Here is a 27,680-nt window from a genome sequence, read left to right as displayed (position 1 = left end):
TATCCTTACCAGGACACTTGAGCTAATAAACATCACTTGCTTCATGATCCTGCTTTGACACCTTCTTCTCTGCTGTATTTCCTGTGACCTACAGATTAGACCCAAACCTAATCAGTTTCCGGCTGTTCTGAGGTTTGGAACCAGCTTTCCAGTACCAATGCTACCGGCAGCTCTGGCCAATGTGAAAGGCCAGGGGTCATCCAGAGCAACCCTTATATGAAGGCAAGAGGTCAGGGGTATCAGCCCAGGTATCACAGATTTCTGGTAGCAAGCGGTGGGATTATCCCAGGCGGCTTTACGTGCACTAGTCAGGAGAGCCGAGTTATTCAGGAGAGGAATAACTGCAGCCAGGAGAACGCACAGGATGTCTAAATACAGTGCAATGTCCAAGGCGGACCTTGAGATACTGTGCCAAGCAAAGAAGATAGAAATTCCTTACACAGCAACAAGGAGCGAAATGAAAAGGGCGCAGACGGCCTGAAATGAGCAGCGCGGGTCAGCAGATGAGGAAGCTTACTGCGACAGTGACCAGGAGGAGATGGTAACGTCAAACCTAGAGACACCTGCAGTAACATCCCAGATAACAGCACCTATTCCCAGCGGCAGTCCCCTCCCACAGAGTGAACCAGTGGCGCATGTTCAACATCGTGACGAGGGTAACTTTTCTGTGCTATAGCAGCTGTGTTCCCTGGGAAACAAACCAACTGAGGCTGAGCGATTGCTTATTATCAATATTATTGGACATTTGCAGGTGTTCGAAATGTCCTGTAGCCTCCATGACTTGCCCAAACAGGAGTGGATGAAGTATTTGGTTCCCACGCTAAAAATTCGGTCAGTGGGAGCCTATCGCAGAGTGGCCTCAGAGGACTGTGCAGATTACAATGTGGTAAAAAGGGCCCTCCTTAAGTACTTTATTACCCCGGAGACCTACCAGCAGAAGTTTCAGGACTTGGCTGAAAGCACCCACATGAGCCATGACGAATTTGCCAACCAGTTGCAGAGCTGGCAGTAAGATGGATTAATGGATGTGATGCCAAGTCCCGGGAAGAATTAGTGGACTCAATTTGTAGAGAGCAGTTTCACCGCCAGTGCGCACCGGAGGTGAAGGAGTGGGTATTGGACTGTAGCCTAGCAACTGTAGAAAAAGCGGCCCAGTTGGCAGATCAGTATGTGGCAGTGAGGACTGTACAATCTGCTGCCAACCCCCCATCCCTGTCCCTGGGAGTTATCAGAGACCACTGGATCCCAGGCTGGAGAAGAAGTGCTACAGCTGCGGGAAAACAGATCACCTGATGATGGACTGTCTCACAGCCCCAGCAGCCAAGACTCGTGCCCCTAATATGAGTCCTGGGGCCCAACTGACCTGCTTAACTGGTGAAGGTGAGCTACTAGAAACTGTGTTCCACCCCTGCCATCCCAACGGAGTTTGGAGTGTCTGAAGGTGACTTGGAGGGAAGAGTCACCTATGTGTCCAAACAAAAGACCTCCCAAATACATATGGAGCAACCTACAGCTGGTCCAAGTGGGACCCCTGCAGGGAGAAGGACTGAGAGACTCTGGTGCATCCATAACTGTAGTGAGGCCCCATCTTATTGATCCTGCTGTAGTATTGCAGGGTCGCACTGCCAAAGTTACTGTGGCAGTTTGACTGGATAAGGAAGTGCCTCTCGCAAAGGTATATCTGGACTGGGGAGATGGCCAGGAGTTGTAAGATGTTGGCGTTATGGATAGCCTCCCAACCGATGTGATCTTGGGCAACGATGTTGGGGGTGGAATTGTGACCGCATTTCTCAACTCCATTACCTGGAGCCAAGTTGCCAGACTGCACTCTTTAGGATCTACACCTGCACAACCCAGCCCAGAGGAAAAGACCACAGCTGCTAGACAACAGCCATCACCAGCAACCACAGCTTTAGCCAGCCCAGAGGAGAATACTCCATCTGATATTTCTTAAGGAAACTGCCAGCTCTCTGCCTCCGGAAAGACTACGTCCCCGAGCAACACAGAAGATGTTGTCTCCTGCCAAGCTGATATTGTTGGGGTGCCTTGTGATGCTCCTGTCTTTATCAGTATGCCAGCTCTGGTGGTTAGTATAGCTGACCACAGTGACCTCCCTTTGACTGACTCCACATTGACTGATCCGAGTAACCCAAACATAGACCCCCCTGCAGAGTGTGCTGACTTAGACAATAGTGAGGTATGCAGGGAAGAATTCAGGGCAGCTTAGCTCTCTGATCTCTCACTGGAAGGCATGAGGTGCCAGGCTGGTGGCAGCTTTGCAGCAATTGAGGTGGGGAGTGTGACCTGGCGTAAAGTGTTGTCCTACCGTGTAGCTAGGAGGGTAGATGGGGATAGATCAGTCCAGGAACAAATTCAACTGGTGGTACCACAGAGCTTTTTTTACATACAATTGATGACAGTTTTCCACGAAATCCCTATGGCGGGACACCAGTGATGAGACCGAACACTGAAGCGCCTGGCACAGAACTTTTTCTGTTCGGAAATGTCGGATGACGGTCAGGCCTACTGTAAGTCCTGTGATGTGTGTCAGCATCTTGGGCGCCCTAGTGCTCGTGCTCCCCTCAGGTCCTTGCCAATAGTCGAGGAACCTTTTCAGCAAGTGACTGTGGACAAAGTAGGTACCCTGCCTGTACCCAGTAGATTGGGGAAAGGATACATTCTTACCGTGGTGGACTACCCCTCCCGGTATCCAGAGGCTGTGGCTCTGTCTTCCTTAACTGTGGATAAGTTAGCGGATGTGCTGCTAGGTGTATTTAGCAGAGTAGTGTTCCCTAGTGAGATCCTAACCGACCAAGGGACACAGTTCATGAATGAACTGTTCTAGTGTCTCTGGGCAAAGTGCAGAGTGCAGCAACTCCATACTGCCCCTACCATCCCCAGACTAACGGATTGTGTGATCCGTTCAATGGCACTCTGAAGCACAGGCATTTGTAACTTCATAACGGGGTACTGGGTATGCTACCTGCCACACCTTCAATTTGCTTATCGGGAGGTGCTGCAGGAGTCTACCGGTTTCTCCTCATTTGAACTACTTTATGGTCGCAGAGTCCGTGGACCTCTTGACCTGTTCCAGGAGTCTTGGTAAGGTGATCGACCCACCCAGGATGTCTCTGTGGTGGAGTATGCATTGAAGCTCAGAGATCGGTTACAGAATCTGATGGGGCTACCACGGGCTAACCTAGCGGAATCGCAGGTAAAACAGAGGATTGGGTATGATCAGGGGGCTTGTGCCAGAGTATTTGAGGTAGAGAAGAAGGTCCTTTTTGGATACCCATGTGCCAGAACAAGCACCAGGCTGCCTGGCTGGACCATACACGATCTCAAAATGCCTGAGTGTCATCACTTACCTGGCGTCGTTTGATAGCGATGGTAGATGGCAGCGGACTTACCACATGAATATGTTGAAGGCATACCCTGAGCGCGTTGAGTCGGTAGCAGCAGTTTGCTGATTACCGTCTGAGGAACCAGGAAGTGACTCACTACCTGACCTCTTCGCAGATTCCCAAAGTGAAGTTGGTGTAGAGGAAGTGGGCTGGGATGAGCAGTTGAGTGCCTGTCTGAGGGAGAAGCTTGAGGCAGTGCTGTGGCGCTTTGCGACTCAGTTCAGTAGGAAGACCGGTCAGACTTCCTTGGTGATGCACCATATGGACACTGGTGAGCATAGGCCAGTTAGGCAACCCGCTTATCGGGTCTCACCAGAGGCCAAGGAAAGTATATACAAGGAGGTACAGGAAATGCTTGAACAAAGTGACCGTGTCTGATGCCTATCCCCTGCCCCGACTTAACGTTCTGTTAGACGAGTTTGCTGGAGCAAAGTATGTTTCCACTTTTGACTTGAGCAAGGGGTATTGGCAGATACCACTGACTCCAGAAGCTCAAGAATGGTCGGCATTCATCACCCCATTCTGCCTGTTCGATTTTAAGTCCATGCCATTTGGGATGAAGAACGCACCATCCACCTTCCATCTTGTGGTTGATTACCTGCTGGAAGGGTGTAAAGGCTTTGCTCAGGCTTACTTGGATGACATTGCCATTTTCAATAAATTGTGGGAAGACCATCTGAAACATGTAGGACAATTGTTGGAGAAAACATTAGGCAGGTCTGCCCATCAGAGCAGACAAGTGTCAAAGGGGGATGTCAGAAGTGCAGTACCTGGGTCATCAAGTGGGGGGAGGTAGGGTTAAGCCAGAACCAGCTAAGATAGAGGCAATCCGAGACTGACCCCGGCCCACAGCCCAAAGACAAATACTGTCCTTCTTAGGGACCGCAGTGTACTACAGATGTTTTGTCCCAGACTTCAGTACTGTAGCGAAGCCCCTGACAGATCTTACTAAGAAGAAACCCCCCAAAGTAGTTTACTGGACCCCGTTTGTCAGCTTGCATTTCAGTCGTTAAAGGAAGCTCTAATTCGTGCTCCAATACTGTTGGCGCCCAATTATGACAATAACTTTATTGTGCAAACTGATGCGCCACAGTAAAGACTGGAAGCAGTACTTATCCAGGTAGGGCCAGATGGGCAGGACCACCCTGTGGCCTATTTGAGCAGAAAACTGCTGAATCAGGAGGTGGGGTAAGCAACAGTTGAGAAGGAATGTTTAGCCATTGGGCAGTGAAAAAACATCAGATTTATTTATATGGATGACAGTTCACTGTGGTGACTGATCATAATCCTTTAAAGTGGCTACAACACACCTCAGGGGAAAATGTCAGACTGTTGCGCTCAGTGTCGGACTGGGGCATGAAGGGCCCACCGGAGGGGGTGTGGTCAGCCATCATAGAGGCGGGACCAGACACTAGAGGGGGAGTGGTCAGTCCACTAAGGACAGCTAGCACCTTACTGTAGTATATAAAGAATGCAGTATGTGTATAAAGAATATACATTCTTGACCTGCCCCTTAGATTGGGCAGAACAGTCACCAAAAATCAGGCTTGGCTAACCTGTGGCACTCCAGGTGTTGTGAAACTAGAAGCCCCAGCATGCTTTGCCAATATATAGCAGCTTATTGCTGGAAGGGTATGCTGGGACTTGTAGTTTCACAACACCTGGAGTACCACAGGTTAGAAAAGCCTGCGCTAGATTCAGAACATTTGACAAACTGTCCTACCTGATGTTGTCACTTTTATCACCTGTGGCTGCTGGTTTCTTTAGTTGCTGGTTGTCTGGATCCTGGAATATTGAGGGCCCTATTTGAAAAAAATAATGGGTACATTTAGAAACGACAACCTTCCCTGCCATTAAATCAATAGCACCCACATTTAATAATTAGGCCTCTCTCCAGCCTCAACATTAAAGTAATAGTGCTCACATTTGATAAATAGATCTATTTCCCTCCAACCGACCCCAACATCAAACTAATAGTATTTCCATTTAATAAATAAACCTATTACTCTCCCTCCAAACAGCCCCAACATTAAATTAAAGGTCCCATCACCCCCTCCTTATAGTGTTCTCTGTACAGCCCCCCTCCCTATAGTTTAACATAGGCAGTCCCCAATAATTATAGTTTAGCATAGGCAGCCCCTCCTCACTATAGTTTAGTATAGATAGGCAGCCCCCCTATGCCACATAGTAGTGCCCCCAGAACAATATTATGTCACACAGTAGTGCCCCCAAACAATGTTACTCCACACAATAGTGCCCCCAATGTTATGCCACACAGTAGTGCCCCCAAACAATGTTACACCACACAGTAGTGCCCCAAACAATGTTACTCCACACAGTAGTGCCCCCAATGTTATGCCACAGTAGTACCCGAAATTCACATATACCATGCAATAGTGTCCCCAATTCATATTATGCCCACAATAGTGTCCCCAATTCACATTATACCCACAATAGTGCCCTCCAATTCACATATGCAATGGAATAGAGCTCTCAATTCACACACACACTAATATATATATATATATATATATATATATATATATATATTATATATAAATATATTTATATTTATATATATATATATATATATATATATATATACTCTCTGCAGTCAGCCTCTGCTCTCCCAGTAACTAGAGCACAGATGAAAGATATATATGTATATATATATATATATATATATATATATATATATATGTATATATATGTGTATGTGTGTATGCATCTACATACATATATATATATATATATATATATATATATGTGTGTGTATATATATATATATATATATATACACATATATATATGTATGTATATATATATATATATATATATATATATATATATGTATATAATATATATATATATATGAATATGTGTGTGTGTATATATATGTATGTGTATATATATATATATATATATATATATATATATATGAGAATTCTGTCTCATGCTGCAAGTCCTGTAAAAAAAAATCTACTTACCCATTGCTGCAGCCTCTCTGGTCCTTAGTCCTTGAGGGAGCAGACAGGGTTAATACACGTCACCGGTGAGGTTAAATCACCTGCGCTAGGCGCTGTGTGAATAAAGTGTATAGGGGAATGTTCTATTGTAAATAAAAATATGTTTTGAAATTTACGCTGCAGTGCTGAGTGGGTATTACCCAGCGCTGCAGCATATAAGGGGTTAAACCACAGCGTTAGGAGTCAGGGAGTGTAAGTGAGGGGTTAAATGTATTTAATGAAAAATGGATATGTGTTGGTACTGCAGCGCTGGTAAAGAACCAGCGCGCATTGCTGAGTGGGTTAACTCCCGATGCTAGAGTGTAAGTATGTGTATATTAAATGTAAAATGTGCCTGCAAATGTATAGAAAGGGAATATATATGTATGTATGCATAATAAAGTAAAAATGCACTTACGTTGGTCCAGCGGGAGCTGCCGGAGCAGCCCTGGATCCTTCACCCCCCAGCAGCCAGCTTCAGTGGCTGCCGGAGGAACTTCCACAGTAGCCACCTGGATGCGAGTAGATCCAGAAGGTGCAGCGCCTCCTGGGGGACCCAGGAGGCTAAGTCGCTTGATGGAGCTCAAAGAGCTTCAACTAGCGATAGGGTAGGGACTACTGCCCCGGGATTTGGCTGCTCTTCCCTGGTACTTTTTCGGCCAGAGGGCAGAGCAAGACACCGGAGCAAAGTCCCTGTAAGATAGTTTAGGTGGGAAATTTAAAAGATAAATCTCTCGCCCCAGGCAGACAGGCACCACAGAGTAGATGGGCTGAGCCCCCCTCTCCCTGGCAGCTCGTGGACAAGGGGGAAGTACACTCCTCCTGGCCACTAGCCTCTATGTAAAAAGGTGTTAACCTCTCTGGGCTGATAACCGTGCAGGCTGCATGAATCAGCCCAAATTGGTTAAAGGGACAGGAGGATGGATTTACCTCCTGACAAGCTAGTCTCCAAAATCTATAAAAAAAACACTAGTTTGCATTGAAATGTATTATTTTTCCAACTGACCTTCTGATCACTGGTACCTTAAACCAGTGTGAAATGTCCTTATCAGGACACTTGAGCTAATAAACATAACTTGCTTCAAGATCCTGCTTTGACACCTTCTTCCGTGCTGCATTTTTTGTGACCTACAGATTAGACCCAAATCTAATCCGTTTACAACTGTTCTGTGGTTTGGACACAGCTTTCCAGTACCAACGTTTTGCCCTCTACCGGCAGCTCTGGCCAGTGTGAAAGGCCAGGGTTACCATCGACAGCAACCCTGATCTGAAGGCAAGAAGTCAGCGGTATCAGCACAGGTGTACCAGCAAGGGGTACACTAGCAGCTAGTTACCCAGAAGGACGCGGTTCTGGATGGTGCTAAGGAGTCCAGTGGTGGTAGCAGCTTAAGCCCCTTCTACTGCGGTTAGAGGGTGCATTTGAGATAAAGAAAGGGAAAGGTGGCAAAGTAAGCTCAGCCGCTTCCCAGCAACAATAGATAGGTGGCATAGGCAGTCCATTCTGTCACAATGATGATACCAGGAATATGCAAAATAGATGATAATACCAGGATCACACTGGAGTGGAAGATACCAGGAACACATTGCATAGACAATGAAACTCGCAATATGCTGGGAAGATGAAGATACCAGAAACCCACTGGATTAAGTGAGCCAAAATGTCAGAGCAGCATGGGGCTAATTAGACATGAACTGACGCAATTTTGCTAGATCAGTGAATTTAAATAGTCTTGATGTATAGGGGACAGGAAGCCAGTGGCCAATGCTGCATTAGATTAATTAGTATATAGTGTGACCACTCCTCTCCATAGTTGTCTTTGATTAACTTCCCAAACTGTCCCTTAAAAATAAATTCAGACAACAGTAGAGGGAATATCAGGGTTGTCATAAACTCTTCAAAAAAACTAAATTAACAGGTTAACATAATTTGCCTATTTCATTTTCAGACTCCATGGCAGCGCTTACAATAGAAAATACCCATGCAGTATCCACATACTGTGGGATTATAAGTAAACCAATACCAAATTTGTAATAAAAAAAACATTTTGCTGATCAACTGGCTGAAGGATCCTCTTTCTGGGCATCAGCCAAGGAAACTACACCCAGATAATAAGGTCTAGTAAAGGTATGAAGAGACAACCACCCTGCTGCTCTGCAGAGATCATCCACTGAGGCCTGCGCCTTGCTTACCGATGAGGTTACTATTGCAATTGTGGAGTGAGTATACAGGCACTTGTCATTTCCCCTTATAGGCCTGTGCAATAACTTCTCTGATCCATTTAGTGAGAGTATCCTTAGATAGTACATGTCCTTGTCTTTTGTAGGAAGGACAAAGAGCTGGTTCATTTTTCTAAATTCCTTTGTTCTGGTAAGATATATTGAAAATGCCACCAAAGGGTACATAATTGCTTTTCACTTTGGTTGATTAATATGGAAAGTTGATATTACCTAAGAAGGCAGGATTAGTTTGTATTACTACTTTATTATAATGCATGTTCAGAAATGATTTTTCACACCACACAGGGTGTAGTTCTCCTACTCTTCTGACAGGTGCAAGGCCTTGCTATGAACCTTCCAATCAAGAACTTGAGGCTGGATTAATCCATTTAGCCTTGCACCATAGAATAAATCTCTTCTAGATCCTGTAATAAACAGAAGAATTCCGTTTCCTGGTCTGTATCATTATACCCATCAGCTTTTTGGGGATTCTCTTGCATTTGTGCAATCTGCACCCCATCAATGATAGGGTGTCAGGGTTTGGGTGATAAATCAGTCCCTGACTCAGAAGATCTAGCAGAAGTGGTAGAGGCCAAGGCTTTTCTGGGAGATTTTCCCATGCTACTGTAAATCATGGTCTGTGAATCCAAAACGGAAAGACTGCTTTTACCTATACTCAGTGATCAAAGTGGAAATTTAGCAGTGACGGTATGAAAAATGTAATGGGAATGTAAGTGAATGGAATTTGATAGTTTTACAATGAAGGCAGTAAGAGCAGTGGCGGTATGGCATGCCACCATATACACCCACACTTCGATCACTGCCTATACTCCTCTTCTGATCTTCCACATAGTGTTTGCAGTGAGTGGAAAAGAAGGGAACACATACTGCAGATGAAAGTTCCAAAGTCTAATGAGGGCATCCATTCCTTCTGCTCTGGTATCCTGGGGACGAGTGTATAATTGATCTAACTTGGTGTTCTATCTTGTCACCATCAGATCTATCTAGGGAAGTCCAAACTTGTCAACAAATATTTGAAACACTTCTTAAAGCAATGCCTATTCTCCCAGATGCATTCGATAGCAACTCAGATAATCCACCACACTGTTGACCTTGCCTGCTACAAGTGTTGAAATGAATATCAGATTGTTTTTTGCCCAGGACATGATTTGTGATCATTTTTGCAACATGGACCTGTTCTTTGTGCCTCCTTGGCAGTTTATGAATTCCACTGCCGTGCGGTTGTTGCATAAGGAGTGACGATGCTGGGCTGCCGCTGAAATATACAGATAGGAAGTCTTGGATGTGAGAAATTCTCCTTTCTTAGGTGAAGGACTGTTCAAAAATCTCTTGTTTCCTTACTAAGAAAAGCTTGAAGTAAAAAACAATGTGCCTTTGCTTAGCAGGAATTAAAGTTATAACTCACTGGTCCATCAAGATCTGTAAATTGGTGCGCAACACTTCCAGTGGGGTAGCTGGGCTCCAGGATTTTACAATACTATGTCTTCTGGGTATTTCTCAAAATTCTATCTTGATTCCTGTGTATATAATGTCCCAAACCCAGTGATCTGAAGTAGTGCGTTTCCAAACCAATTTATAATTTGATGTTCTGCCACTACCAGTTTCAACAGCCTACCCCCAGTCATTGGGAATTATGATATGTCTTCTTTACCGCTGAAGGGACAAAAGGACTGTTTAGAAGTATTACACTCATACTACTGAGGGTATTGTCTGCTGGGAAAATACCTTCAGTCTTCCTTAAAGTGCTGCTTGGAGGAAGATAAATAAAGAAAAAGAACTTATAAGATCCTGCGGTATATGATGGTATTTACCTTGAGTTTCATCACAATTTAAATTGCCCTCAAAGGGGGTCTGCCAGCCAAGGCCGCAGCCAAAAGGCTCATCTAGCTACCACTGTAGGAGCCATACTACTAGCAGAAATTGTAATTAAATCTGAAGGTGATTCCTCAAGGAATTCAACTACTTTCTTAAGAACATTTATATATCTGAGTAAATAAGCCTTATTCCCTCTATCTTAGACTTCCTTAAGCAGAGAATCAGACCTAATGCTAAGTGCTCTAGAAACCGAGGCTAATGCCACCTGTTAATTGCCATTGCTGAGGAAAGATGATGTTTTTTAAAACATTTATCAATTTTCCTATCAATTGGATCTTTCAATGACCTTCCATCCTCCAGTGGAATAGTAGTCCTAGCTGAAATAATAGCTACAGCGACATCAACCACAGGCACTGCATTTGACTTGGCCTCTTCCTTATCCTGAAAAGGGCACATGCATCAAGTCTCCTCGGTTTGGGTTGATATATATCCAACTGTTCCTTTTCTCTATTCACCTGGTGTACCACAAAGAATCTACATTTCTGCTGATAATCCTTAAACAAAATCATCTTGTAATGAACACTGGGTTGCCCTAATCAATGTAAAGTGCCTAAAATATGGGTCATCATCTCATCCACGGCCCTATACATCTGTGACCTGCTATCCTTTAACCTTTGGAGTGCATAATAATCTTCAAAAGATTTCATCACCTAGTCTACCAATTATTTAAATCAAAATTAAATTAATTAAAAAAATTACATTTCTTAGGAGGATGCACTGGATTTACTTGAGATTGAGGAATACAGTCCCCACATAGAGCTTCTTTATCGTATATGGTTAGTTCCTTAGCTCATGCTCCACAAACACAACTGTAAGCTTTACTCCTCTTCTTTCCGTCTATAGGCTCAGATAGGGTACTATGGAGAGAAGAAACAATACCAAACAACAAACCACACTGAGATAGCAAAGCTCTTTGGATTTTTTGGGGCACTACATTGTCTCCAGCTGTGTTGCACTGACAACTGCTATACACAAACAGGCATGCTGTTTGCAGTCCACTTTCCTGTCAATACATGCAATACAGTACAAGAAATGTCCTTTTACCTAAAGAATGACAATAAAGACTGGATGTGACATCAGTGCGGAGCTGCTGCTGGTGCAGCACTGTCATCGCTGTGAGCACCATGTACTGTCTGAAACATTGAATATTTTGATAATTGTTGCCTATGGAGCCACCACTAATGGCATAGGGAGCCACCCTTGTCTGTTAGCATTCCCCAAAGGCAAGACTCTGAGACCCTTCAGATTCGTCTGGGAACATTTCCAGGTAAACCCACATACATAGGATCGGACTGGCCTGCCGAGGGAAGCCAGGGTATTCCCCGGTTGGCCCGACGCTGATGGCTCCGTCCTCTTTGTTGGTGGGACGGGGCACTAAAACAAAACTTACCTGATCACAGCGCCGGCGCCCCTCCTCTATCCTTCCTGCTCTGTTTGCACTGAATGTTGGGCATGACGTCATCACACCCAATATTCAGTAAGGAGCGGTGCAGAGAGGATCTACAAGCATGAAGACAGAAGAGAAGAGAAGAAAGAAGCTAATAAAAGTAAGTAAAAGAACAGAGGCAAGGGGGGAAATCAGGATGGCACAGAGTGATGAAGGGGGAGAGCAGAAATGCACAGAGTGAGGAAAGAGGGGGCAGAATGGCACAGAGTGATGAAGAGGGGGAACAGGATGGCACAGAGTGATGAAGAGGGGGAATAGAATGGCACAGAGTAATGAAGGGGGGAGCAGGATGGCACAGAGTGAGGAAGGGGGGAGCAGGATGGCACAGAGTGATGAAGAGGGGGCCAGGAGAAGGGGGGAGCAAAAGCAGCATGGCACAGTGTGAGGAAGGGAAGCCATGTTTAGGGGGGGTGGGCAAAAGCAGCATGGAGGGTGCAGTGTGATCATAATGGGGCACAGTGTGGTGATGAAGGAGCACAGTAATGTGTGTGCGATGGCACAGGGGGTTGTGGCAATGTAATGTGTGTGATGGCACAGGGGGCTTGTGACAATGTAATGTGTCTGTGTGTGATAGCACAGGGGGCCTGTGACAATGTAATTTGTGTGTGTGTGTGTGTGTGTGTGTGATGGCACAGAGGGCTTGTGGCAATGTAGTGTGTGTGTGTGATGGCACAGAGGGCTTGTGGTAATGTAGTGTGTGTGTGTGATGGCACAGGGGGCTTGTGGCAATGTAGTGTGTGTCAGGTAGGTGCTGGCTAATTAGAATGCAAAAATGGTCCAACTGCGCTCAATACTGCATGGACAATAGGAAGCAAAGAAAAATGGTGTACAAGCAACAATTGCAAATGCACAAGCTAGAATCTAGGTGTCGGTGAATGGATCAATGAAAAATCAGTAACAAACAGAAAAAAGCAAAAACAACAGTAAAACAAAATCAAAGTAAGAAACCAGACTACAAACAAAACAAACCAAATTGATGGCAAATGCAATCTAATTCGAATGGGCAACTGCAGACGACTCAGGTTGCAGTATTATGGGTGTATAGCGGTCCCGGAATGCACGGGTACTGTACAGGAGTTAATACAAAGTCAGTGGTTGTCAAGAGTGGACCAAAACATGAGGTGTATTATAACACTATGCAGAGTTCACTGTAGAGTTGTTGACAGCTCAGGTATCCAGTGTTACACACTTATGTAATTACCTTATGGTGGGTGTAAACTCACTCAGAGGTGGGTAGTACTCTGCGGCGTATCGTGACTGGAAGCTCCCGCAACCCTCCGCTATGTAATCGATCACTCAGCAAACTTGAAGGCTGTAATGGCCCGTGATGTCACGAGAGTGGTGTTTCTCGACTAGCCTTGGGTGTCAGTGTACATGGACGGCGAGGCGCTGTGCGCTCGGTGGGTAGTCGGAAGCAGGGTCAGTAAGCCGGTATTTAGTAGCGTTGTGTGCCGCGCTGGCTAATTAATGGGTGCTATTTTGTTTGTGGGGTGATGGTGAGGCAATTTAATTTAATAGTGGGGACTATTAAATTAAAATGGGGTAGTTTGGGGGGTATTAATTGAATGTGGGGGTGAGTTTGGGGAGAATGAGGTCTATTTATTAAATGTGAATATGAATTATTTAAGGGCAGTGACGGTTGCAGTAAATAGGTATATTTATTAAATGGAAATACTATTAATTTATTGCTGGGGTTGTTTGGAGGGAGGGAAATAGTTTTATTTTTTAAATGGAAATACTATTAATTTAATGTTGGGGCTGGAGGAAGGTCTAATTATTAATCGTGCGTGCTATGGACTTTTTTCTAAATATATTCCATTTTTTTTTCTAAATAAGGCCCCCGCCATTCCAGGGTCCAGATAAGTTGCAACTGAAGAAACCAGCAGCCACAGGCGGTGAAAGTGACAAGAAAACGTAGGAGAAAGCAGGACAGTCTGTCAAGTGTTCTGATTCTAGTGGGACAATCACGATTTTTGGTGAATGTTCTGCCCAGTCTAAGGGGCATGTCAATACTGTGTACTCTTTATATACATACTGTATTCTTTATATACTACACTATGGTGCTAGCTGTCCTTTGTGGGATTACCACATCCCCTCTAGTGGTTTGGTTACGCCTCTTTATTGGCTGGCCACACCCCCTCTGGTGGGTCTATACCAGTGATGGCTAACCTTTTCAACTTGGTGTGTCGAAAATCGGAAAAAAGTGTAGCCTTCCTCGGGTCGCGTGTCATTTCAAGAAAAATATATATATATAATCCTCTACTTTTTTAATCCTATAATACAATATTTATATATAATTACACAGCTCTGCATACCCTGCAGGCTCACCAGAAATTAAGTCTTTGGTCTATTAATAAAAACACTACATAAGATTGCTTGTTGCCAGTATCTGAGGCTATTTTACAATTAAATATTACAAATATCCATTAAAAGCCCTACCATGCTAAAAATATCATAGAAAAATTCCAAGTTGCCATTGTTCGCAAACAAAGCAAAAGTGCTCATGATATTTAGTAATTCTTCATAGCTCCTAGCAATATTGTTATTGAATTGTGCTAACTGCACATATTTACACTTTGCTTTTACAAACCTGTCGAAATCGAACTCAATGTATGACACAGTCAGCACACAAATATACAGTACGCACTCATTAAAGGAACACACAAGATTTCAGGTTTCTACAACCCTGAGATACCCAATGCTGGAAAAAAGGATGTTCAACAAATACATTTTACTTATGTATGCATTTCTGTATTTATTGTGTCAATTGAACAAATTAGGTTTGCCTGTTTTAAAAAATTATATGGATTCTCATTCCTGAAGAAAGTGTATACATTGAGTATTCCTTTTATTAACACATTGGCTACACATTTGCTTTAGGAAAGAAATTCCTTGTTAGTTTGTAGAACAGGCAAACCTCATTTGTCTATTTGGCATAATATACATTAGTACATGTGAAGATACCGGGTATATCTGGCCCAGTGCTACCCAGTACCTTCTAGGATTCGTATGGTCACTCAGGCAAAATGCAGTTATAAAAATACAACAGTATATTTATTGTCATACAAACAACACTAGAATATTATATACACACAGTAAATAAATGCCAGGCAGATTTACCACATCATCTGTCCCTTACCCCAATAGCTTCAGGAATTATAGTCACCTGCTGTCCAGACTTCACGACCCATGGATTTTTCTCAGCTGCATATATAGACTCTACTTAGAGAACGACAACTCAAAAGCTAGATCTTGCACCTTCATAAATGAAATCCCAGAATGAACACCCTTCCCCTTTGGAGTTGTTCCTTATATCCCAGGTCTAATTTCCACAGTCTTTCCCCTCCCTGGGCAAACCCCTGGGTCTATTCTTCTTAACCATTGATCAGTGCAGGACTAGGGGGTTTGGACAGGGCAGTGAAGATGAGATGTCCTTTCACAGAAGCCCCCTGCTGGGATGCAGACAGCACATCTGGACTAGTCCTAAGGAGAACAATTGATGCTAATTGGCTTCCCCTACTTCCAAGGATAAGGTAGAAGTGAGCCCCTCCTAAAATTAATCCCTTACACTACTTTGTGATGTCACAGGGTCCCCAGCTGTTCCATGCTTCCTGTAGAGAAAGGAGGGGGGAGAATGAATGCAGCTCCAGCCCTCTCACCTGTATCCTGGTCACCACCTGATCATTACCCATAACCCTCCTGGCTTCCGTTTAAGGACGATGAATAACATTACTGCAAGTCATCAATATATAATATACAATATACATATGTACACTGAACTACAATGTCCCCTTAGCCACATGTTATTGGACAATGCAGTTGTAGTCTGGTGAGCTAGGGAACAAAGCATGGGCTATAAAAAGTATTTGCTATAATCCACATATCATACTCGTTTTTTTCACAGTACACATAGACCATTATCCCCAGCAGTGCCCAACACATTATATCAAGTAGTGCTCATCATATACCCAGAAGTTGCAAAAAACATGCCTAATAGTGCACAGCATACTATACTAGCGGTACTCAGCATATTATATCCACCTGTGGCCAAGCCACAACTCAGGCGGCAGAGATAATCAAGCAGCATATGCAAATTTAATCATCTATATTTTATTTATCAAGGTATTGTATAAGTTTTGTGTTCTTCAAATCAACCATTTATCCTCATAATCCCAAGCCAGTTCATAGACAAGAATAGCAAAATCATAGTTTGTCCAAAGCGGAACATATATATTCAACTCAACCACCCACCACTAGGGATCATGAATGGCACTTCCCTCGATGTATCTTTAACTGCTATGTCTCCTTCACCAAAGGTAAAAAAAATATTAAATGAGTTTTAAACATAAGAAAATTGTAAAATGAGGTGAGAAAAAACTATGGAAATAATCTTTTATGGAATGCTAGAAAAAATAAGACGATTATTTACATGCAGTCACTTCATAGGAGCTTTAAAAGTCTTACTGCTATTACTCTCAGTGGAGGTGTCTTTAATGCTTCCCATACTGGGTGGAAGTCTCCTACCTTCGATTGTTAAGCTTCAAACCTGTGGGGAAAATGCTGCCCGTAGCTAGAATTCTGTCTCAGTAATGGATTTTGTCAATGATGTTATAACAGGTAAAACATACTAATTTGCATACAGTCACTGGGGAGACGATTTACAGTTATCTTTAACCTTATTCACTTTGGATATAATAATAAAATCAATAATCCCCATTTCCTGTCTATATGAAGTTTGTATTGTCAATGAAAATAACACAGCTATAATGTTTTGTAGCAAAGCAGATGGAGTGCTCCCCGCAGGATTGTCAACCCTTTAAACTATTATTTACTGTCAATTATATAAAAATGATATGACAATGGAATATAATCTGTGAGTCATGTTCAGGTTTGTAGTGATGGCCAACAGTGTAGAAATTAATCAGCAGACATGTATAACATGTACATAATATATATGTGTATTTATACACACTCACATATACTAACGTACCTAGAGCCCCAGTGCTCCAGTTTTGGAATGCCACCTAAATGGATTACTCTAGCACTGACTCTTCCTAAATTAATCAGCACTTAATTAATTAATTGAGCCCAGATTAACTAAAGTAAAAAAACAATCAGTGCTAAACTCATGAGTGAGAAATATCACCCAGATGAAATGAGTCAAGTTGACGCCTCCGGGCCTGATATCTTTTATATTAGTAATTCACCCATGTATACAGCCCCTGTCATATTACACCCCAGTGACAGGCTGGACTGGGAGGCAGGGGGGCATCTGCTCCCCGGGCCGGTCCCATAGTGGACTACCTTGGGCTGGGTCACCTGCATTTTGTTTCCTTTAAAATAGGCTGCTGAGTCGAGTCTTAACCCTAAAGTTTGCCAGCCCTCACCTGTTACACCCTTTCCCTTTATACACCCACTGCATGTTGTTATACCTCATCTCAGTCTGACAATTGCAGTAAAGTATTTTTCTATATTAAATCTACATTTTGGACATAGAGAACAATAGTGCAAAACATTTATATAAGGCTACTATAAAATGAACATAGCCCCCTTCACCAGGTATAGTGTAGGGGAGCATGTGTTGGTAATGCACCGCCTCTTTTGTACTCTCTCTTGCCTTTGGCTAGCTCTTGGGATTTTGCATAGGTGGCATAGAGGGTCCAGCATATATTGATGTGACAACAGTTTACTATAACTGAACACAGGTTTTGTAGCATGGTGGTGCAGTGCAAACAGATTGGACACCAGATTATTTATTGTATGCAGAAGTTTATTCTGCTATATTTATATTCCTCTTCCTCCAGCACTTAAGACTTAGATTGCAGTTACAAAGCAGATAATTACTGCACTTCTCCTCACTTCTCCTGCACAGTTCCTAAGTGGCAATTAGTACAATCACATATTGTTCCTTATGCACATTACTTAAGACACGTCCAATTGCAAATAGAATAATCACATTAAGGGGGAGATTTACTGAAATGCATTTTTGCAAAACCACACTTTTTCGGGTGATTTTATGCGCTGTTTGGAAAACCTGAAATTTGCTAAAATCGAAACCAATCAAATGACAAGTATACAAATCATGTGATTTGTTAAGCTGCAGTTTGCTAAAAAGACAGATTTTTTAGAATATGGATCTGATAAGAGTGACTGCTCAAATCACATACTGTTACTGTCACATACTGTTTGATCTGTCCTGCCTGTCAGCATAGAGAAAAAGTAAAGAAATAAAGCAAAAAAAATTACCCCTTCAATTCTCTTCAAACACAGCCTAATCATCAAATTCCCCTTCCCCACTACAGATGTTTTGTATCTGGTTTTACCAGGATGTTTGGCCTGAAGCACATGTGGTTTAGGGTTTGCGAGCCACCACACATTGGATGCAGTTTGAGCTTTCAGCCTCCAAATTGCAGTATTCTGTCTGGACTGAAAACCACATCTGATGTGTTGCGGTTTGCAGACCACAACAATATCCTCCTCTTAGTAAATCTACCCCACAATATCTACTCTTCCACCTTATGCATACTTGCCAACTCTCCCTGTTGGGAGACTCCCTGAAATAGGGGCGGTCTCCCTCACTCCCTGAAGAGTCAGGCATTCTCCCTGATGCTGAGCCAGTACAAAACGTGGTTGGCTTCGCCATCTGCGGCATGATGACACATTTCAGAAATTGTGTCTTATGTCCATGTATTGATGCCTATGGAGGTGGCTATTTTCTTGGAGACCAAGATTTAATCATTGACTGACAAGTAAGACAACATGACTTGAGTAATGGAGACAGAAATGTAAAAGACACTTCAGTCTCTAGAGATTCATTAGCTGCTTTTTTTTAACGCATAGTTGGCTACTCTCCCGGAATGTTCGGGATACTCCCGCATTTCTGCGAGACCTCCCGGTAGAGCAGGGCAACCTTAATGATGCAAATATTGCATCATCTTAGCCTCGCCCCTGCTGTAATTGGCCAAAATGATGACAATCGTTTAGGGGGTGGGGCCAAAATGATGTGATTTGTCAAGCCATGCCCTCACACGCCCACCTCCCCCGGGATCTCCCTGAAGCCAATGATGAAAAGTTGGCAAGCCTTCTGCACAGCACTTAGGAACAGTCCATTTACAGGGGTAATACACAGAGTTCATTAGGAAAGAACTACTTAGATTGCATTCCAAGCTCTCTACATCTCTGGGTGTGGTAGTTCCACAAACAGTTACAGAGATTACATAACTAACACTCTGCTGTTATCTCACAGTCTTTTTTTCTTGGTGGGTGCTTTCTATGTAGCAGCACAGTCAGTAGGTGGCCACGTGATCACTTGTAACGGCCTCTTCATCTTGGTAGCATGAACAGAGGTTTGCTTTGGTCCAAGAATTTACATTTTCCTTTTATGGAATGGGGGTATCCATGTGCTGGCCATACAGTTGAATCAGGAGTTTTCATGCTTCCAAACACTGACGCAACTGCCCATACCTCCATATGAGGCCCGATTCTTTTCCCTAACTCACACTCATGGTGACCTCCCACTGCTGTCACAAATTAACATGTCCAGGCGCCATAACACTCTATGGGGTAGCTAAAGAAATGTAGTGTGCGTGACAGGAATAGGGAATTATTATTATTATCCGTTATTTATAATGCACCAACATATTAGGTAAAACTGTACATTAAGGGAATAATGATACAAAGGGAATCTGCCTGGATATTAATGGGCAATAAAGTTCAGAGATTAAATACTATCTTTCTTTTGAATTTCATTTATGAACAACATACTTGCCAGCTTCCGGGAGACTCCCGAAGTCCTGAAGGCATTTCAGCTATTCAGTTGGGGACTACTGACATCTTGCCAATACAACCCAATCCCGCAACCTCATTGTCTAGACCAGTGGTTCCCAAACTTTTGCAGTTCGCGGCACCCTTAGAGTCTCCATAATTTTTTCAAGGCACCCCTCCAAAATAATTACTGAGCAGTCCTGTTTTAGAAGTAGTTGTGTCAAAAATTTTTAATAAATATTTAGGTCAGGACAGAAATACTTATTTAGTTGTATGCCAAAATGCCCCCTCTGCATCCAGACACGCTGCCCCCTCTGCTCTCTCTCATGCTGTCTCCTCTGCCATGCTGCCCCCTCTGCCCTGTCTCACGCTGTCCCCTCTGCCATGCTGCCCCCTCTGCCCTCTCTCACACTGCCCCCTCTGCCACGCTGCCCCCTCAAGCTGTCCCTCTCTCTCTGCCCCCTGTCACACAATGTCCCCCTCCTCTGTTCTCTCACGCTGTCCCCTCTCCTCTGTCATGATGTCCCCCTCCTCTGCCCTCTCACGCTGTCCCCCCTCCTCTGTCATGATGTCCCCCTCCTCTGCCCTCTCACGCTGTCCCCCCTCCTCTGTCATGATGTCCCCCTCCTCTGCCCTCTCACGCTGTCCCCCCTCCTCTGTCATGATGTCCCCCTCCTCTGCCCTCTTACTCTGTCCCCCCTCCTCTGTCACAATGTCCCCCTCCTCTGCCCTCTCACGCTGTCCCCCCTCCTCTGTCACGATGTCCCCATCCTCTGCCCTCTCACACTGTCCCCCCTCCTCTATCACAATGTCCCCATCCTCTGCCCTCTCACGCTGTCCCCCCTCCTCTGTCACGATGTCCCCATCCTCTGCCCTCTCACGCTGTCACTCCTCCTATGTCACAATGTCCCCCTCCTCTGCCCTCTCATGCTGTCCCCCCTCCTTAGTCATGATGTCCCCCTCTTCTGCCCTCTCACGCTGCCCCCCCCTGTCACAATGTCCCCCTCCTCTGCCCTCTCACGCTGTCCCCCCTCCTCTGTCACGATGCCCCCATCCTCTGTCACGATGCCCCCCTCCTTTGTCACAATGTCCCCCTCCTCTGCCCTCTCACGCTGCCCCCCCCTCCTCTGTCATGATGTCCCCCTCCTTTGCTCTCTCACGCTGTCCACCTCCTCTGTCATGCTGTCCCCCTCCTCTGTCACAATGTCCCCCTCCTCTGCCCTCTCTCACGCTGTCCCCCTCCTCAGTGACAAGCTGCTGCGTGAGAGAGGAGGATGCTGGGTCCCGGCGCCGTACGGATTGGTAAGTTTATGTGTTGTTTGTTTTTTCTATGGCTCACCCGCGGCACCCCTGTGACAGCTCCCAGGGGTGCCACGGCGCACACTTTGGGAACCGCGGGTCTAGACTATAAGTATAAGAGTGCAGTAAATTAAGTACTATGATGCTGATTAATCTTAATCTCCATCTCTTTTATCTAATAAGTAGTTTGCCTGCTATATTAGTTTATAATATCCTAAAAAAGAGTGTATATAATAGTCAACAATACAACAAGTCCAACTGTAGTAGTAAAATAAATAAAATGATAGGTAATAAAGATTTATAAATAAACTTATAGATGTGTGAGGAACATATACAAATATAGTTTCCATTGATTATAAAAAGGTATAAGTGATCAAAAAGTCAATACCAGATAGTCAGTCAGTGATACTATTTTACTTACATTATGTTTATTGGTATGACACTGCTATTGGTATGACACTGCTGTTGGTATGATTGGTATGACACTGCTGTTGGTATGATTGGTAGGACACTGCTATTGGTCTGATTGGTATGATACTGCTATTGGGATGATTGGTATGACAATACTATTGGTATGACTGGTATGACACTTCTATTGGTATGATTGGTATGACACTACTATTGGTATGACTGGTATGATACTACTATTGGTATGATTGGTAGGACACTGCTATTGGTATGATTGGTATGACACTGCTACTGAATATCAATCTGTGGAGGTAGAAGAAAATGTAACAAATCACAGTGCAGTCCTATAGAGTATTACTGTCATAGCCAAAGGGTGGTAAAGAAGTATGTCATACTTATAAATGCTGCATTACAGTGTACTAATACACTATTCAGATCCTTTGATGGTAGTGCCCAGCAAATTGTGACGATGATCACAGGCTTTGCAACAGCATGGGGATACTATATATTAGCCTCATTGTCTGACTATTTTTCAAACATGCAGGAGCACATTGGACCAGTTTCAAGCACCATTTTTTACTTCCTCCAACACTGTGCGCTTGCCTGAAAAAAGCCATCAGTTTGAATGCAGCCTTAGAGTGTTATGACCAGCACTTGTGATCCTGTTTAACTTGTTAAATTCGATTTATGTAAGTGAATAAGTTTCCCCAGGAGCATGCCGAACCAAACAGTTGGTAAATGCCATTGTTTAAAGTGAATAAAATGATACATATTCAACAAGGCATAACTGAATTTATGTTTGCATAATTAATAGACAAAATTTATTTATGAGAAATGTACCACAAAGAGACACACTAAATAATCTGCAGTGAAAAACTTGATACACTGGGGCTTATTTATCAAACATAAATTCTCAGATTAACCGCAAAATTCTTATTTATTATCACTGCATTGCAGCAGATATCGTGAATATCTGCTGCTTTGCATTTGTCTTCGTATTACTGAGCAGTCTCCATAACACTGTATGGGCACTGCTCAGTAACGCTATTTACCAATGCACGAAAATAAATGTTTTTCGTTTTTTTCCCTTGTTAATGTACACCAGAGCTGGCGTATATTAACATAATTGAAAACTTTCACTAAAGACAGCTCTGCTCCGAAGAGCAGAGCTGCACACATGTGTGAAAGGATCATCTGATCCCTCCCCTGTTACATGAGTCACGGTCACAATACAATGGCCCTCAGTGCGCATGCCCAATACTTTCGGCAGCGCATGCGCACTAGGAATTTAAGGAAGATGCCGTGAAGACCCTTCTCTTCACACTGAAGAGGCTGAGAAAAGGTAAGTGAAAAACTTGACAGGGACAGCAGTTTTAAGTGACTGCTGTCCCTGCTGAAGTTTAATAATAAATATGAAAGATAGTTCAATCCTTGATGAGGATTGAAAACTACCTTTCATATTAAGCGGAGCTTTTTAAATATGCCTCATTGCACTATAGAGAATTTTGTAAAGGTATATTATTGATTGCAGATATTTAGATGTATGACAATACCTGTGTCTATGTAATAATGAAATACATTATATGCTTGGTCTTGTGGACTTATATATTATAATACTAAATACATTACCTCCAAACACAGTCTATCACGACATATACACACACCTTCCATGTACCAATGCTGAAAATGGCAACCAACTAAAGCATTGAGAATATACAGTAATTGTTATGTTATGTGTTATATACAGAGTTACAAACGTTTGATAAATTACAAAAAAACTTTGATACAATTGATCACTAGGCTGACCACCATAAATTATTATGCTAGTTATTGTGCTCACAAAGCATGATGCCACTTTGCCCTCAGATGCCATCCCTGTGCCCCATGCATGTCATCATTTGCATCCCACTGTGCCAGGTGCCCCTATTCTGCTATTTACACTTCAGATGCTATCCACTCTGCCAGATGAGCCCCACATGCCATTCATTGTACCAGCCAACAGTTACCTTATGCCATTACTGAAATGGACCCAGCCAATCATCAAGGAGACCCCACCCCCACATTCCAATAGTGAGATGGCCCAAGACATTCATTGGTGCTGACTGTCCTGCAATCCACAGTGGTGCTTCTGGGGAACTGGTGTTCCATTTGCTGTTCTGTTCTGGATTAGTCCTCATCTATACAGTCCACACAACTTTCCTGTCCTACTCTGGTGTGGGTTCTACAGTGGGTTTCTCAGCATGCGATGGTACATGACATTGGCACAATTGAGCAAAGCAGTACTCTATGGTCTTATCCAGGAGCTGAATTTGAATTCAATAGCTCTCTGTTATTGCTGGGTAAATGCTGAACTGATAGCACCCAAGGTGCTAGCACCCAAGTATATCTGGGCCTTAGCTGTGAAAGTGAATCATTGAATACTGTGTATCAGCTCCTAACTAGAGTAATCAGCTTCTAATTGGAAGAGGAAATAATCACTTATACATAATTTTTAATTGTCACTACAGGGCGAATGTAGGGTGGACGCCCAAGATCCTGTACTAATAGACTCAGGGCACAAAAAAGTCACTGTGCCTTACACCCAAATGTCCAGACCTAGTTTTTGTTCAAACTTGTAGGAACCAAGAAAAGTGACACCCACTCTTCTGTTCATCTAAGTACAAAGCATATGGCATCTGATTTTCTACAATATGGCATATTTTTCACAGTAAATGTCTTCTTTAGATCTTTTTACAGGTTGTAATATTCGTTAATGTATATGGTGTGCAAAAACCCTTTTAGGGTTACAACACAAGTAAAGGAATAATTATGGCTGATTTAATATTTTGCTTTACAATCAGACCTGATTTATGGCAATGCTGCCCAGTATAATTGTGACTGACTTTGTCCCTTGATATCTACACTTGACACACATTTTAAAGATACATTGTGACATGATCAAAAGAAATTTCTTGGAAACTCCAGAAAAAAGTTGTCGATGTCTGTAGGTCTGCAAAGGATTAAAAAGTAATTTGAATGACTATTGGGATCCATTGAACCACAATCAGATAGGATGCTGTGCACAAATGAAATTCATGCTAAGGTGGATACCATTGCTCACTAATTGCAATATTAATAAGAATGTGCCTGGGTGATCCTTACAGCTTCTGGAACAATATTCTACGGACAGATGAGTCAAAAGTAGAAGTATTCGGTTTGGAGAAGAGCTAAAACTGTTTCCATAGGGAGAGCCTTAAACTAACAATCAAATATGGTGATGGCAGTATCATGCTTTTGCTAGCATCATTTAAGGAAGCATACATTCTGCTCTTTATCATATATTTTTATAGAAGACTGTCAGGCTATCTGTCTGTAAGCTGAAGATAAAACATAGCTGTGTCATACAGCAAGAAAAGTTTCCTACAACACACAAACACGTTTACATAAGAAATTAAGTCAAACAGAAAAGTTAGAGGTTTGGGGGCCTATTTATCAACTTGTATAATTTAACTAAAAGGACACTTACCGTGATTCAGATGCAATTTGGAGGATTCTTCAAATTTAAGATTGTTGCATCGCAGCAGATATCGTGGATATCTGCTGCTTTGCATTCTATTTCATTTTTCTGAGCAGTCACCATAAAATAGTATGGTGACTGCTCCGTATCGCAATCTAACAAGTTCCAAAAATTATTAAATTTCAGAAACTTGTATCTTTGTAATTGGTCTTTTTTCACTTCATTTCTGTCCAGCTCTGCTTCAAAGAGCAGAGCTGAAAAGCGCATGTGCAGAGGATCAGGTGATCCCTCCCTGTCACATCACAACTGTTCTCTCTTCACACTGCACAGTAGGTAAGGTAAGTGTTACACTACACAGGAACAGCATTTTTCAGAACAGCTGTTCCTGTGGAGATTGTTTAATAAATATGAGAAATAGTTCAATCCTTATCAATGCAATAAGAAAACTATTTTTCATTTTCTAGTTAAATATGCCCCTTGGAATGGTATAGTGAATATTCAAATCTAAACCCCATTGAGATGTTATTGCTGGACCTGAAATGTTCAATTCATGCTGGAAAACTTCCATATGTCACTGAGTTTAAGCAATTCTGCAAGGAGGTATAGGCCATCTTTCAGAGACAGATCAATAACTACTGCAAATTTCGGATTTCTGTTATGGCTGCTAAAGGTGGCATAGCCATTTTTTTAGACCTAGGGGACAATCATTGAGTGCTGTAAAACATTCATTAATAAATAAATTAACAAATAAGCAAATAAAATCCATTAAGCTTTTGTTGAATATCTGAAGGTATTCTCTGTATAAAATATGCAGTAATGTAGGAAATCAAACAGGGAGCAAATAATATTTTAGAGTGCTGTAATATATAGTCTGTTTATAACTGGGACTCACATCTTCTACCTCAGAGGGTCCTCTATCTAGATTCATGTCAAGATGACAGAGCTGTACCCTCCTTGGACCCAAGTACACCATTCTTTCACTGGAGGCAAATCTCCCATATCAGAGGAACTCTCTAAAGATAATGTTAATTGAAAATAAGTTGTGTTTTTTCGTAATATTGAAGAACTACTTCAAGGATAGCTCCTTATCCTGTTATTTTAGATTAGTTTTTTTTAGATTTTAGTGCATACTTGCCAACTCTCCCGGAATGTCCGGGAGACTCCCGCATTTTGCGAGAGTCTCCCGGACTCCCGGGCGAGTGTGGCAATCTCCCGAATTCTGCCCACTTCACTAGGAAGTGCCCACTTCCTAGTGAAGTGGGCAGAATTAGATCCCAAACGCCGCGATTCCCGATGAATCGCGGCGTTTAGCCCCGCCCCCCGCTGTCAAATGACGCAATTTGCGTCATGACGTCACAGGGGGCGGGGCCGAAATGACGCGATTTTGGCCGCCCCGCCCCCTCACGCCCCCCTCCACTGGCTGGCTCCCGGAAGAGAGCTGAAGAAAGTAGGTAAGTATGTTTTAGTGTTCATCAGTGGTAATTTTCTCTGATGTGTATATGAATCACATGATTGTAATTTGTCAATAATATTTAGAGATATATTTCCTGCATTTGCCGGTTATGACTCTGCTAATAGCATATATGCAGTTTTAATTAGGATTCCAATGTCTATATAATCAATTTTTCACAATATGAACGTATTTACTTTGCCTTTCAAAAGGAAACTAGCTTCTCACTACTAATGGAAATGTCAAGCACATATCATTTGTTTCCAAGACATGCAATTCCCCTAGGCCAACTGCTGGAATCCCTGATCAGTACTGTACAATGAAAGAACAGGAATTCCATATGGACCCCTCTTGAGGTGGACACTGAGCTTTTCCTTCAGGTGAAGTACAGTCAGACTACACAGCACAGACATTTTTTTCTGCTGTGAAGGTATGGAACACTTGCTAACTCTACATTTGTACCTCCTAATGGCAGGTACATTATTTTAAAGTGAATGTGTTTCCTGTCTCACATATTAAATTAAAGTGTTTTGACAGATTTTTTACATAAAGACAGCAGGTACATTATTGTTAATAGTAATTATACAATGTGTTAGCAATTGTGAACACACATGTTCCATCAATAAACCAACTGTTATTCTTTTCTCTCTTCACTTTATTTTCTACTCTTGTGATGTAGGCAGTAGACAAATTATTTATGGTTACTTTATCTGAGAATGAAACTGTGGGTGTCAAATAATCCCCTACTACATCGTAGTAGCTACAGTGCACCTTAGGAGTGATTAATGGATACTCAAACTTATTTATACTGGTTTTTGAACCACTGCGTTAAATTGGATCTAAAGTTCAATAATTTGACAAAACTTTTGGAACATTAGAGCGATTAAAAATACAAACATAACTCGAGCAACACGAACAGGTTTGACTATGTTTGAACTGACTTGAACATGGGTGAACCGATTCACACAGGGTCAAGATGGTCACTCTCAATTGAGCCAGTTCACACATAGGCAAGTGGTTCGCATATGGGTGAAATTTCAAGTATCTCCAATAGTAATTCTCTGCTTGGCTTGTCAGAGTGAAAGGTAAGCAATGCCTCATGCAATCCCTCCCCTAGTGTTAGATAGTTATGCCCACCACTTACATGCATAAACATCAGCCACCTTTTTACTCTAATGTAACACTAAACATTACCTTATCAAGACCACATCCCATGGTATCTACCCCTTCTAAATTTGGTCATACCTCATCATACAGGCCATCCTCCAGTTATAACACCTTATTGCATTAATAT

General features: G+C 42.8%; 1 protein-coding gene across 2 annotated transcripts in view; it reads left to right on the top strand.

The window, feature by feature from the left end:
• The window catches only part of KCNC4 (potassium voltage-gated channel subfamily C member 4), a 68,150-nt gene that overhangs the window by 13,741 nt on the left and 26,729 nt on the right, over positions 1 to 27,680 (top strand). The window lies entirely within an intron of this gene.

This window comes from Mixophyes fleayi, chromosome 2 (genome assembly GCF_038048845.1).
Source record: "Mixophyes fleayi isolate aMixFle1 chromosome 2, aMixFle1.hap1, whole genome shotgun sequence".
NCBI lineage: Eukaryota > Metazoa > Chordata > Amphibia > Anura > Limnodynastidae > Mixophyes > Mixophyes fleayi.
The sequence above is the reverse complement of the archived record's forward strand: the minus strand, read 5'-3'. Positions and strand labels throughout refer to the sequence as shown.